This window comes from Leucopleurus acutus, assembly GCF_964270905.1.
Source record: "Leucopleurus acutus genome assembly, chromosome: 8".
NCBI lineage: Eukaryota > Metazoa > Chordata > Mammalia > Artiodactyla > Delphinidae > Leucopleurus > Leucopleurus acutus.
This window is the reverse complement of record NC_139151.1, coordinates 74458590-74474013: the sequence shown is the minus strand read 5'-3', so window position 1 is coordinate 74474013 and position 15424 is coordinate 74458590. Positions and strand designations below refer to the sequence as shown.

The 15424-nt window shown below is 39.9% G+C and overlaps 1 protein-coding gene across 3 annotated transcripts in view; it reads right to left on the bottom strand.

The window, feature by feature from the left end:
- Positions 1–15424, bottom strand: part of NELL1 (neural EGFL like 1) — a gene marked incomplete at both ends in the record, with an annotated part of 883126 nt that overhangs the window by 387039 nt on the left and 480663 nt on the right. The gene's annotated exons all lie outside the window — the stretch shown is intronic.

The following is a 15424-nucleotide window of genomic DNA, read 5'->3' as shown; positions in this document are numbered from 1 at the left end:
TACTATAAACCCAGCTTTGGAGACAACCAAAGATTTGGGCTTTTTTCTTCCAGATGATGTGATATAAATCAGAGATTATGCAATTCAGATTAATACTATAAAGAAAGCAAAATAGTGTTGCGCAATACATATAGGCACACCATTGTCTCCTAATCATATGCATGCAAATTATGGCCTGGAGTTAAATACAGCTCTCCAGTCAGCTACCTCTTTTTGGTTTTGCTTTGGTTTTTTAAATTTAATTTAATTTATTTTTTATACAGCAGGTTCTTATTAGTTATCTATTTTATACATATTAGTGTATACATGTCAATCCCAATCTCCCACTTCATCGCACCCCTCCATCCCCCCTTGGTGTCCATACATTGTTCTCTACACCTGTGTCTCTATTTCTGCTCTGCAAACTGGTTTATCTGTATCATTTTTCTAGGTTCCACATACATGCGTTAATATATGATATTCGTTTTTCTCTTTCTGACTTACTTCACTCTGTATGACGGTCTCTAGGTACATTCATGTCTCGACAAATGACCCAATTTCGTTCCTTTTTATGGCTGAGTAATATTCCATTGTATACATGTACCACTTCTTCTTTATCCATTCATCTGTTGATGGGCATTTAGGTTGCTTCCATGACCTGGCTATTGTAAACAGTGCTGCATTGAACACTGGACTGTATGACTCTTTCTGAATTATGGTTCTCTCAGGGTATATGCCCAGTAGTGGGATTGCTGGGTCATATGGTAATTCTATTTTTAGCTTTTAAAGGAACCTCCATACTGTTCTCCATAGTGGCTGTAACAATTTGCATTCCCACCAACAGTGCAAGAGTGTTCCCTTTTCTCCACGCCCTGTCCAGCATTTATTGTTTGTAGATTTTTTGAGGATGGCCATTCTGACTGCTGTGAGGTGAAACCTCACTGTAGTTTTGATTTGCATTTCTCTAATAATTAGTGACGTTGAGCAGCTTTTCATGTGATTCTTGGCCATCTGTATGTCTCCTTTGGAGAAATGTCTATTTAGGTCTTCTGCCCATTTTTGGATTGGGTTGCTTATTTTTTTAATATGGAGCTGCATGAGCTGTTTATATATTTTGGAGATTAATCCTTTATCCATTGATTCGTTTGCAAATATTTTCTCCCATTCTGAGGGTTGTCTTATCATCTTGTTTATAGTTTCCTTTGTTGTGCAAAAGTTTTTAAGTTTCATTAAGTCCCATTTGTTTATTTTTGTTTTTATTTCCATTACTCTAGGAGGTGGGTCAAAAAAGATCTTGCTGTGATTTATGTCATAGAGTGTTCTTCCGATGTTTTCCTCTAAGAGTTTAATAGTGTCCAGTCTTACATTTAGGTCTTTAATGCATTTTGAGTTTATTTTTGTGTATGGTGTTAGGGAGTGTTCTAATTTCATTCTTTTACATGGGGCTGTCCAGTTTTCCCAGCACCACTTATTGAAGAGACTGTCTTTTATCCACTGTATAACCTTACCTACTTTGTCATAGATTAGTTGACTGAAGGTGCATGGGTTTATCTCTGGGCTTTCTATCCTGTTCCATTGATCTATATTTCTGTTTTTGTGCCAGTACCATATTGTCTTGATTACTGTAGCTTTATAATATAGTCTGAAGTCAGGGAGTCTGATTCCTCCAGCTCTGTTTTTTTCCCTCAAGATTGCTTTGGCTATTTGGGGTCTTTTGTATCTCCATACAAATTTTAAGATTTTTTTGTTTTAGTTCTGTAAAAAATGCCACTGGTAATTTGATAGATTGCATTGAATCTGTAGATGGCTTTGGATAGTACACTCATTTTCACAATATTGATCCTTCCAATCCAAGAACATGGTATATCTCTCCATCTGTTTGTGTCGTCTTTGATTTCTTTCATCAGTGTCTTACAGTTCTCTGACAACAGGTCTACCTACCTCCTTAGGTAGATTTATTCCTAGGTATTTGATTCTTTTTGTTGCAATGGTGAATGAGAGTGTTTCTTTAATTTCTCTTTCTGCTCTTTCTTTGTTAGTGTACAGGAATGCAAGAGATTTGTGTGCATTAATTTTGTATCCTGCAACTTTACCAAATTCATTGATTAATTCTAGTAGATTTCTGGTGGCATCTTTAGGATTCTCTATGTATAGTATCATGTCATCTGCAAACAGTGACAGTTTTACTCCTTCTTTTCCAATCTGTATTCATTTTATTTCTTTTTCTTCTCTGACTGCCGAGGCTAGGACTTCCAAAACTATGTTGAATAATAGTGATGAGAGTGAACACCCTTGTCTTCTTCCTGATCTCAGAGGAAATACTTTCAGTTTTTCACCATTGAGAATGTTTGCTGTGGGTTTGTCATATATGGCCTTTATTACACTGAGGTTGGTTCACTCTATGCCCACCTTCTGGACAGTTTTTATCATAAATGTGTTGAATTCTGTCAGAAGCTTTTTCTGCCTCTATTGAGAAAATCATATGGTATTTATTCTTCAATTAGTTAATATGGTGTATCACATTGATTGACTTTTATATACAGAAGAATCCTTGCATCCCTGGGGTAAATCCCACTTGATCATGGTGAATCATCCTTTTAATGTGTTGTTGCATTCTGTTTGCTAGTATTTTGTTGAAGATTTTTGCATCTATATTCATCAGTGATATTGGTCTATAATTTTCTTTTTTTTGTTATATCTCTGTCCAGTTTTGGAATCACGATGATGGTGGCCTCATAGAATGAGTTTGGGAGTGATCCTTCCTCTGCAATTTTTCAGAAGAGTTTGAGAAGAATAGGTGTTAGCTCATCTCTAAATGTTTCATAGAATTCACCTGTGAAGCCATCTAGTCCTGGACTTTTGTTTGTTGGAAGATTTTTAATCACAGTTTCAATTTCATCACTTGTGATTCGTCTGTTCATGTTTTCTATTTATTCCTGGTTCAGTCTTGGAAGGTTACACCTTTTAAGAATTTGTCCATTTCTTCCAGGTTGTCCATTTTATTGGCATAGAGTTGCTTGTAGTAGTCTCTTAGGATGTTTTGTATTTCTGTGCTGTCCACTGTAACTTCTCCTTTTTTCATTTCTAATTTTATTGATTTGAATACTCTCCTGCTTTTTCTTGATGAGTCTGACTAAAGGTTTATCAATTTTGTTTATCTTCTCAAAGAACCAGCTTTTAGTTTCATTGATCTTTGCTATTGTTTTCTTTGCTTCTACTTCATTTATTTCTGCTCTGATGTTTATGATTTCTTTCCTTCTACTAACTTTGCGTTTTGTTTTTCTATCTGTAGCTCTTTTAGGCGTAAGGTTAGATTGAGATTTTTCTCATTCCTTGAGGTAGTATTGTACTGCTTATAAACTTTCCTCTTAGAACTGCTTTTGCTACATCCCACAGGTTTTGAGTCATTGTGTTTTCACTGTCATTTGTCTCTAGGTATTTTTTGATTTCCTCTTTGATTTCTTCATTTATCTCTTGGTTAATTAGCAACATATTGTTTAGTCTCCATGTGTTTGTGTTTTTTTATGTTTTTTTCCCTGTAATTGAGTTCTAATCTCATAGGGCTGTGGTCAGAAAAGACGCTTGATATGATTTAAATTTTCTTAAATTTACCGAGACTTGATTTGTGACCCAAGATATGATCTATCCTGGGGAATGTTCCATGTACACTTGAGAAGAAAATGTAATCTGCTGTTTGGGGATGGAATGTTCTATAAATATCAATGAAATCTATCTTGTCTATTGTGTCATTTAAAGCTTGTGTTTCCTTATTAATTTTCTGTCTGGATGATCTGTCCATTGGTGTAAGTGAGGTGTTAGAATCCCCCACTATTACTGTGTTACTGTCAATTTCCTCTTTTATACCTGTTAGCATTTGCCTTAAGTATTGAGGAGTTCCTATGTTGGGTGTATATATATTTATAATTATTATATCTTGTTCTTGGATTGATCCCTCGATCATTATGTAGTGTCTTTTCTTGTCTCTTATAACATTCTTTCTTTTAAAGTCTGTTTTATCTGATATGAGTATTGCTATCCAGCTCTCTTTTGATTTCCATTTGCATCGAATATCTTTTTCCATCCCCTCACTTTCAGGCTGTATGTGTCCCTAGGTCTGAAGTGGGTCTCTTGTAGATAGCATGTATATGGGTCTTATTTTTGTATCCATTCAGTAAGCCTGTGTATTTTGCTTGGAGCATTTAATCCATTCACATTTAAGGTAATTATCAATATGTGTGTTCCTATTACCATTTTCTTAATTGTTCTGTGTTTGTTTTTGTAGGTCGTTTTCTTCTCTTATGTTTCCCACTTAGAGAAGTACCTTTAGCATTTGTTGTAGAGCTGGTTTGGTGGTGCTGAATTCTCTTAGCTTTTGCTTGTCTGTAAAGCTTTTGATTTCTCTGTTGAATCTGAATGAGATACTTGCTAGGTAATCTTGGTTGTAGGTTCTTCCCTTTCATCACTTTAAATATATCACGCCACTCCCTTCTAGCATGTAGAATTTCTGCTGAGAAATGAGCTGTTAACCTTATGGGAGTTCCCTTGTATGTTATTTGTTGTTTTTCCCGTGTTGCTTTTAATAATTTTTCTTTGTCTTTAATTTTTGTCAATTTGATTACTATGTATCTCGGTGTGTTTTTCCTTGGGTTTATCCTGTCTGGGACTCTCTACACTTCCTGGACATGGGTGGCTATTTCCTTTCCCATGTTAGAGAAATTTTCAACTGTAATCTCTTCAAATATTTTCTCGGGTCCTTTCTCTCTCTCTTCTCCTTCTGGGGCCGTTATAATGCAAATGTTGTTGCATTTAATGCTGTCCCAGAGGTCTCTTAGGCTGTCTTCATTTCTTTTCATTCTTTTTTCTTTATTCTGTTTGGTGGCAATGAGTTCCACCATTCTGTCTTCCAGGTCACTTATCCATTCATCTGCCTCAGTTATTCTGCTATTGATTGCTTCTAGTGTAGTTTTCATTTCAGTTATTGTATTGTTCATCTCTGTTTGTTTATTCTTTAATTCTTCTAGGCCTTTGTTAAACATTTCTGGCATCTTCCGATCTTTGCCTCCATTTTTTTTCTGAGGCCCTGGATCATCTTCACTATCATTATTCTGAATTCTTTTCCTGGAAGGTTGCCTATCTCCACTTCATTTAGTTGTTTTTCTGGTGTTTTATCTTGTTCCTTCATCTGGTACATAGTCCTCTGCCTTTTCATTTTCTCTATGCTTCTGTGAATGTGGTTTTTGTTCCATGGGCTGCAGGATTATAATTCTTCTTGCTTGTGCTCTCTGCCCTCTGGTGGATGAGGCTATCTAGGAGGCTTGTGCAAGTTTCCTGATGGGAGGGACTGGTGGTGGGTAGAGCTGGGTGTTGCTCTGGTGGGCAGAGCTCAGTAAAACTTTAATCCGCTTGTCTGCTGATGGGTGGGGCTGGGTTCCCTCCCTGTTGGTTGTTTGGCCTGAGGCGACCCAACACTGGAGCCTACCCGGGCTCTTTGGGGGACTAATGGTGGACTCCAGGAGGGCGCATGCCAAGCAGTACTTTCCAGAGCTTCTGCTTCCAGTGTCCTTGTCCCCTCAGTGAGCCACAGCCACCACCCACATCTGCAGGACACCCTCTAACACTAACAGTTAGGTCTGGTTCAGTCTCCTATGGGGTCACTGCTCCTTCCCCTGGGTCCTGATGCACAAACTACTTTGTGTGTGCCCTCCAAGAGTGGAGTCTCTGTTTCCCCCAGTCCTGTCAAAGTCCTACAATCAAATCCTGCTAGCCTTCAAAGTCTGATTCTCTAGGAATTCCTCGTCCCATTGCCAGGCCCCCTGGTTGGGAAGCCTGACATGGGGATCAGAAACTTCACTTCAGTGAGTGGACTTCTGTGGTATAAGTGTTCTCCAGTTTGTGAATCACCCAGCCAGTGGTTATGGGATTTGATTTTATTGTGATCATGCCCCTCCTACCATCTCACTGCAGCTTCTCCTTCGTCTTTGGATGTGGGGTATCTTTTCTGGTGAGTCCCAGTGTCTTTCTCTCAATGATTGTTCAGCAGTTAGTTGTGATTCCGGTGCTCTCACAAGAGGGAGTGAGTACACGTCCTTCTACTCCGCCATCTTGAACCTCTCTTTCTGTGAATAAAGTTTTATTGGAACATAGCTACATCCATCTTTGTTTACATATGCTCTACAGCTGCTTTCCTGCTACAACACCAGGCTTGAGTAGTTGCTACCCACACTGTATGGCCTATAAAACTTAGACATTTTACTATCTGGCCCCTTCCAGAAAAAGTTTGTTCACTCCTGTCCCAAATTGTTGCACAGATACTCTCCTATATTTCAGTTGCAAAGGGAGAAGGGATAAGACGCTCCTAACTCAAACTACATGCAAAATGTGGCTCCCTAGAAACAAATAAAAGGCTACTCATTGAGTCCTCTCCTTAAGCCAAGTTCTAGGACAGTCACATTTTACCTAGGAATTTGGATAGATGGTAATTATGACTAGTAGATAAATATACACTACTGAAGCCCAAGAACTAAGTTAGCCCTAAAGACATAATGGAGATTATGAAGATTGTTTTTCATTTATCCAAAACTAGTAATGGGAAAAAAAGACATTCTGTGTAACTATCATTGTTCAAAAAAGCTAGAAAATAATAATACATTGATCAAAACGATCATCCTTTCAAGAAAGATGATATGCTACTCCATGTAATAGAGAGAGATAGTATAAGGGAAACTAATCTACAAAATATCAACACAGTATAAGTTTACTTAAAGAAATATGAACACTTATCAAATGTGCCAAAAATTAAACTTTCACCAAATATACATGAGACTTTGATGAAGCTGAAGAGTATAATCTGACTTATCAAAAAGTCAAAGTATAGGGCTTCCCTGGTGGCGCAGTGGTTGAGAGTCCGCCTGCCGAGGCAGGGGACACGGGTTTGCGCCCCGGTCCAGGAAGATCCCACATGCCGTGGAGCGGCTGGGCCCGTGAGCCATGGCCGCGCGCGTCCGGAGCCTGTGCTCCGCAACGGGAGAGGCCACAACAGTGAGAGGCCCGCGTACCGCAAAAAAAAAAAAAAAAAAAAAAAAGTCAAAGTATAAAGCTATCAATTTCAAGAAGGTCTTAAAATCAGATAGGTTTGGAGCATAAGAGTTCCACTCTGGGAACTCTTTATTTTATCTTTACTTCTAAATCTTAGAGCCACAAGGAATGAGCAGCAGGTGACTGTCTATAGGCAAGGAGGGTGAGAATTTGGGAAGTATTCCTCAAAAATGGAGATGAAGAAGGAAACAGTAAGACAGGAAAATACCAAAAAAGCAAAATTGTAAAACATGAATACCAAAGACAGAGCTGTAGCATAATACAGAAACATGCATTGAGAGACGATACATTCTGCACTTAGTAACTGCATATTTACAAATGTGATTACAGAAACACCAAAAACATACATTGGGACAAGAACTACAGGAGTTTAAGGAATAATAGTAGAACACAGAGCAAAACTAGCTGGGTAGGAGGGAGCTCAGAGACTGCGATAGGTAACGAAGAACAGCTGGGTAACTGCAATAGAACTGATTAATTCCTTAGATGGATGGATATCAAATTCACTTTTCAAAAATACTCTTTTCTTCACGCTATTCTTATGGTCAAGAAAGTAAACCGGAAACTGCTGTTAATTTTATTAAATCTAACATTACTGAATTCCAGTTCTTTCATCCATACACATTCATATAACACTTGTCAAACATCTATTATTACTTATATAGCAATTGTTACCTATTAAACATTAGCTGTAATAGATATTCACCATCATTCTAATTTTATATCCCATTACTACCACATGTTCAAGTCTATCATAGATTGCATTATTGGTCCCAATTCTTCACACTTCTTTGTATCCACACCCTTGGCCTGGTAACTTTGTAGCTCCACTACTAAAGGGATAGTGTATTCCTTTGCCTTTTTGTCTCAGCCACATGAATTGCTTTGGACAGTGGACGTTAACAGATATGATGTAAGCAGAGGTTTAAAATTCATGTGTATGTATGTTTGGGCTTGTCTTACACTTTCCTTTCCATAAAAATTACATGTCTCTGCTCACCTGCTGTCCCAAGGAGGAAGAGAAGAGACACACACTAGCAGACTCACATCATGAAGCAAAGTCACCCCAGTTAACCCAAAGGTCCTTTGAGTTTTGAGGTGGTTTGTGATCTATAATTATTGTGGCAATAGCTAACTAGAATGTAATCAAACCACCTTCCCTCATTATACTTTAAAACAGCAGCCCCCAACCTTTTTGGCAGCAGGGACCAGTTTCGTGGAAGACAATTTTTCCACAGATGGGGTTGCTGGGGGGATGGTTCAGGCGGTAATGGGAAGCAATGGGGAGCGGCTGTAAATACAGATGATGCTTCACTCGCTCACCCGCTGCTCACCTCCTGCTGTGCAGCCCGGTTCCTAACAGGCGCGGCTTGGGTATTGGGGACCCATGCTTTAAAACACTCCAAATACATTACTTCCTCTATGCCTATATTTCTGCTGGTCTCTGGCCTAAACTACCCTCTCTTTACCTCTTCCATATTCAAAATACTTTGTTTTCAGGAACTAGCTCAAGATCAACTTTTCCAAGGAGATATCTTCAGCTATGATCTGATCATAAAAAAAACTAGTGCGAAACGCCTATGCTCCTTGAAGGCCAGAACCCAGACAATAATTAATTATTCTATGAATCAGTGATTCTCAGTCTGGAAGATGCTGAGTAGTTTTTAAAAATTTCCTCAGGTGCTTGTGATATTCTGCCCTTTTCCCATGCCTTGCCCAGTCAGAACACAACTCCTCAGCATTTCATAATATCACAGTCATTCTTTCTCATCCTGTGGTAGCTCTCAAGGATAACTTCTGATTTTTGCCTTACAACCATAGAAGTCTCTACTGTTGTTTACTTAACATTTTCCTTTAAATTGATTTTTGGACTTAACTAATTGTACTAATAAGGAGACTTTATCATTGAAAAAGAAGTCAATGTCTCATTGTGTTATTCATGGTAATACTATTAATTAACGTCTTAGCAAAAGGTCTTTAAAATAATCTGTATATCACCTGGACTCTCCTTTAGAGTGAAGAGGGAAGGAGGTAGAGTTCTGAGTGAGTCCATATTTATTTTCATCTATTCCACTAGACTGCAAACCGTTTGAGAATGACGATCAAATCTCATTAAATACTTGGTAACTGGTGGCCTCAGACAAGGCCAAGAAAATAAAGAAACATTGTGAGAACAAAATGAAATCCTTATTAGAGAGGAGGACTGTAAAAAAAAAAAAAAAAAAAAAAAAAAACAACTAGTACTACTCCCCTTACTAGTTCACTAACGAATTGTAGGTAACTCATATTAGCATCTAAGAAAGAACTCAAGTTGACCACATAACATGTTACCACTCCTTAAACCTGGAGTCCATTAATGTCCTTGAAGTCCATCACATGGCTTTGGGTGAATAAGGGTCAGGATGGAGGAAGAAGGTGGTAAATACTCTGATATGTTACACATTCTTTGCAATGGAAAGGGCGTAGGCTTCAAACAAGGAAGGATGTGGACCTGACTCCCAGGTCTATGGTGCATTATTTAGGTGACTTAGACAAATCCGTGACTTCTATGGATTTGTTTCTGGATCTGTAACACAGAGATGGCAGTATCGATTTCATAGTGCTGTAGTGAGCATTAAATGAATTAAGCAAACAACATATGTAAAATCATAGTACAGAGTCAGATCCATACTACAATTTCAGTAACTATCCACAGCCCCCCTCCACCTCCATTTTGAAAAAGGCCAAAGCATGGAGGGATTCCGGGGCCACACAGGAGTTTTCAGACAAGACTAAAGTGCCGGAGGTTGTGCAGTTTTCAAGAGTGAGTAAAGGATTTGATAAAAGGGAATCAAATAAGAGAGGCATACACCTTTGTGCCTCCCACACTGCAAGCACCAGAACCGTCACAGTTCTCAGTGCAGTCATTTTCAAACTGTAGAGAATCACATCAAAAACACTAGGCACAGCAGCTGCAGAGCATGGTGCTTTGTGACCACCTAGAGGGTGGGATAGGGAGGGAGACGCAAGAGGGAGGAGATATGGGGATATATGTATATGTATAACTGATTCACTTTGTTATACAGCAGAAACTAACACAGCATCGTAAAGCAATTATACTCCAATAAAGATGTTAAAAAAAAAACACACTAGGCGCAGGGGGCGTGGGGTGCACTTTAAAATGCAGATTCCTGGGTCTCACTTACAGTCCACTAAATCTAAATCTCTGGGGTAGGTGCTCCAGAATCAGCAGCTGCAACAAGCTCTCCAGGTATGAATATGCAACTTGAAGTCTGTGCATCAATGATATAGTGACCTACCAATATTACTCTCAAGGAGTCTAGCGTCTTTGCCAAAGCACATGGACTGTGGGCAATGTCTCTTGGCTTTGGGAAAAATGCAATGTCAGGCAGCCCTGTTACCTATGAGGGGGTCTCTTTTTTTTTTTTTTTTTTTTTTTTGCCGTACGCGGGCCTCTCACTGTTGTGGCCTCTCCCGTTGCAGAGCACAGGCTCCAGATGTGCACGCATGTGAGATCTTCCCGGACCGGTGCACGAACCCATGTCCCCTGCATCGGCAGGCAGACTCTCAACCACTGTGCCACCAGGGAAGCCCCTGAGGGGGTCTCTTATCATTGCACCTGAATCAATAACCCTGCCACTAGGGGAGAAAACACATTTAGATAACTAGAGCCAGAAAACCTGAGTCTTGGTGCTGCTCTCACTATTAGTTGAGTAGTAATAACTCTTGACAAATTAGATTTTATTCTCACACAGGAGCTCATTATACCTGGATTTACTGTTAGACTTCTCCATTCTGGGAATTCCTTATTCCTACTGCCAGTCCTTACTGGAGTTTGTCAATACAGACAGAAACACAAGAGTCTCAGAAGTTTCAGTCGGGATTCACATTATCAGAAATTCACATTTGTGTTACCAACGAAATGTCTGGTTGATGACAAAATAGAGTAGAGAGGGCCCATGCCGGCTTGACGTTTATTGGGTGTGATGCAAATGTAGGCAAAGTGTATAAGGATGCTAGGCTCCCCTTTTTCTCTTTTTTTTTTTTTTTTTACAGGAGACTTTTTTTTTTTTTTGTGGTACGCGGGCCCCTCACTGCTGTGGCCTCTCCCGTTGCGGAGCACAGGCTCCGGACGCGCAGGCTCAGCGGCCATGGCTCACGGGCCCAGCCGCTCCGCGGCATGTGGGATCTTCCCGGACTGGGGCACGAACCTGTGTCCCCTGCATCGGCAGGCGGACTCTCAACCACTGCGCCACCAGGGAAGCCCTCTTTTTCTCTTTTGTAAAGAGAAATGTACATGTAAATTGCCCATGCAATTGTTCCTCAACTGCATGAGGTAATTTAAGTGGAATCAATTTTAAAGGCCTAAAAAATGCTATAGTGACTAGTAGGTCAATTTGACAGCCATTACTAATTGGTTCAAGCCTCCTAGTAGGACACTTGGCAGGAAGCTGTCACACTGTAACAATGGCTGCTCAAAACCTCAGGTGGGCCAGTCTGCCTCACAGGGAGCTTTTTAAGAGTCCCCCTGTGATCAGCAAATGTAACTGTGATCACATCTCCAGCATCCCACAGGACGAAAACAAAGGGACTCTTGAGACAAGCAGTTGCTCAATCACTCACCTTTCCTCTTGAGAGGGAACGCATTTTATTGTACTTCAATGAAACAACTCAGGGAGAATTCAAAACAAAGGTACTGGAATTGTGAGCTGGACGGTGCAGAAGGTTCCTGGAGACAGAAAAACTTCCTGACATTTCCAGGTACAACAGGTACCACTTACTATGTACTAGGCACTGTACTAAGTTGCTTTATCTGCATTAGCTCATCTAATACTCACAGCAACCCACAAAGAAGAGGAAGAAACCTTAATGTTAGTACATAGATTCTCTTTGCAGGTAAATATGGAGGCCTAACATTAGCAAGAAGAAAATAGTAAGTACTTTTTTTTATTGAAGTACAGCTGATTTACAATGTTGTGTTAGTTTCAGGTGTACAGCAAAGTGACTCAGATATATATATATATATATATATATATATATATATATATATATATATATAAATAGATAGATAGATGAAATCTTTTTCAGATTCTTTTCCCTTATACAACACTGAGTATAGTTTCCTGTGCTATAAAGTAGGTTCTTGTTGGTTATCTATTTTCTATATAGTAGTGTGTACACGTTAATTCCAAACTCCTAATTTATCCCCTCCCCTTTTCCCTTTGGTAACCATATAAGGTAAAGACTATGGAAGCCATGCAGGAAAACAAGGGTGTTCAGATAAGATAAGCACAAAGGGTCAGTTGACCGAAGATCTTGCACGCCAACCTTGTAAGCCAGAATTAGACTGCCCAAAGCCTGAATTTTCCCATTATCTATGACAGCAGTCATCCCAAAGAGGAGGTATTTTAAAACTAATTTCCAACATTTAAATGTGTTCAAAGAAAAAAAAAAAAAACACTATTGTTTGAAGAAATAAACAACAACCCTATTGTCATGATGACCTGAAGATGCTTCCACTCCAACAGAGCAGCCAAAGGTCATTTAATCATTCTGTTTGTAGAGAAGCTAAATGGAGAAAGACTGATATCTAACTACTACCAACCCATTTTTCACCTTAAAGACGAGAAATGCATAAATTTAAAACCAAGACTGTCACACCCTATTTCAGTGGATTACTTTTGAATTCTAAATTGGACCAATTAGGATTATTATCCACCTGATTAATATTCATCATGAATTCTAGTAACAACCGTAAATATTTACAGGGATTAAAAATCCCTTCTCATATCTCTTTGTATCAGGATATACCACATGTGCTTTCACAATAAAATCAAGTTCTAACACTGACTCTTGAGTTAGAGAAAAAGAGAGGGGGAGAGTACAAATATGAAATTGAAGAATGGTTAGAAATGAAAATTCAGAAAGGCCCAGAAGCCAAACAAATGAGAAGATGTCATCTCCAAGTGCTAACGGGGCTACCGGCTGACAAACCCACCCAGAATGCACAACTGATAGGAAAGAGCTAAGTAAATAGGATATTTCTTTTGGAAATGAAAGAAGGCCAGGGCGACACTGCTTCCCATTTTAGACAGCAACTCAGTCAACTTGAATTTTGTGCAAGATATTCTGTTTGTAGCCTAGAGCAGGATTTTCAAAAAGGTGGCCAGGACATCTATGTTCCGGCATGGTCTGTCTGTGTGGGAGATGAGGAACAAGTGATTTGCAATGACTCATAATTAAGATACAGAAATTTAGAATGATTTACTTCTTGAATGTCAATAAGAATGGTTTCAAGGTTATTCCCTCTCGTTCACTGGCATGTCAGTTCTGGAAAGGGAGTGAAAGAAGTGGAGGTAGATTACAGGGATTAATTACCAACCACCTGCGGCCTCTCTTATCTATTCTGCAGCCCATATTGAGAAATCATAAATGATGTAGGATGCTAGCTCACCTGAGAACACCCAGGGAATCTATTCACCATGTGAACTGTAGCACACAAAAAAACTAAGAACAATGGGGGCCTCCCTGGTGGCACAGTGGTTAAGGAATCTGCCTGTCAATGCAGGGGACACAGGTTCGAGGCCTGGTCCGGGAATATCCCACATGCTGTGGAACAACTAAGCCCACATGCCATAACTACTGAGCCTGTGCTCTAGAGCCCATGAGCCACAACTACTAAGCCCACGTGCCACAAGTACTGAAGCCCGCGTGCCTAGAGCCCGTGCTCTGCAACAAGAGAAGCCACTGCAATGCCAAGCCCGTGCACCGCAACGAAGAGTAGCCCCCGCTCGCCTCAACTAGAGAAAGCCCATGTGCAGCAACGAAGACCCAACACAGCCAAAAATAAAATAATTTTTTAAAAAACCAAAAAACTAAGAACAATGGGTCTTAAAGCAGTCTCTAAACTTGAATGCAGAGGATGAATGATCACACCTGCTTTCTCCTTCCCTCCCCCAAACTCCCCCCAAGCTCCCACCTGCTTTGCTGCAACTGTAGCATCTTTCTCCTTCCTTCCAGCCCCACTGTCTGTCCTTCACTTCTATTGTTTGAGATCAAGACTACATTTAACCAACTATCTTATCATGCGAGAGGACAAATAGCAGTCTAGACCATCTGATTAACTGGGCCTCAAGGTCAGTAGCTATGTTTTAGTCAACTACTGTGTACTCCACTCACCACTCACAGTGATACCATATGCTATGGAGGATGGGAAAGGATAACTTTGAATGTTGCCAGGCAGTTTTTGCAAGATACCATGAATATTTTGTGGGAAAGGTGAAATTTAATAACAGGGACTCTTCGGTAGGGTGGCCCTACCTTCCAGCTTGCCTGGGACAGGGGCAATTTCTGCCTGTCGTCCTGGCTTAGTTATTGAATTGCACTCTCATTCGCTGTCAGGAGTGACCGAGTTTGGATGAAGAATGTATCCTATGCATTAAGGAGGGAGTTCTCTCTCAGATTTGAATCTTGGCTTCAGTCCCTTTTGGCCAGGTGACCTGGAGAAGTTTCTTAGCCACTCAGAGCTTCAGTCTTCTTGTGTATAAAGGAGGGAGAATGATAGTACTTGCTTCCTGGAAATCCTTGTGAGAATTAAAGAAAGAAATGTATGCAAAGCATTTAGGAGAACACCTGGCATGTAGCTATAGCCGTAATTATTATCAATTAAGGTAATGTATTACCTGCTCTAAGAACCTTCCTTGAATCTACTCCGAACCCAAACACATACCTCCAAGGCTGGTTCAGGTTCCTTCCACTGCATTTTTATAGCGACACAGACACACACAGACACACACAGACACAGACACAGACACAGACACACACACACACACACACATCCCTCTAGGTACCAAGGCAATAATCAAGTCAATAAATACTTCCTGAAAGCCACCCATCATATATCAGGCACAGTACCAAGCACCATTTATGGGATTGCCTCTTATTGAAGACGGAGAATTCCCTTATTGATCTTATCCATCTAGCCTAGTACATAGTTAGCTCTCAAATATCTGGTGAACTGACTTGAAGGGAAGAAAGAAGAGGGATAAGCACTGCTGTCCCCTGAAGTAATGAGGAAAGGTTTCCTGGAGAAAGTGGAACTTATGTCAGGAGAGTTTTGACAGGCAGGGGAGACAGAAAGTGTCATTCTCCATGTGACAAAGTACATCAGCTATTAAACTAGAGAAAGAATGTGAAAGTGCTTTATAAATCTGAGATCACTGTACATACCTAATTATAAGCAAAACAGAGAACTGGAAGTTAGAGTGACATTTCCAGAAAATCCTCCAGAGTCTACAATTCAACCTTTCCCTCACTGGCCTCTACAGTGAAGCCTGTAATTCACCTCATT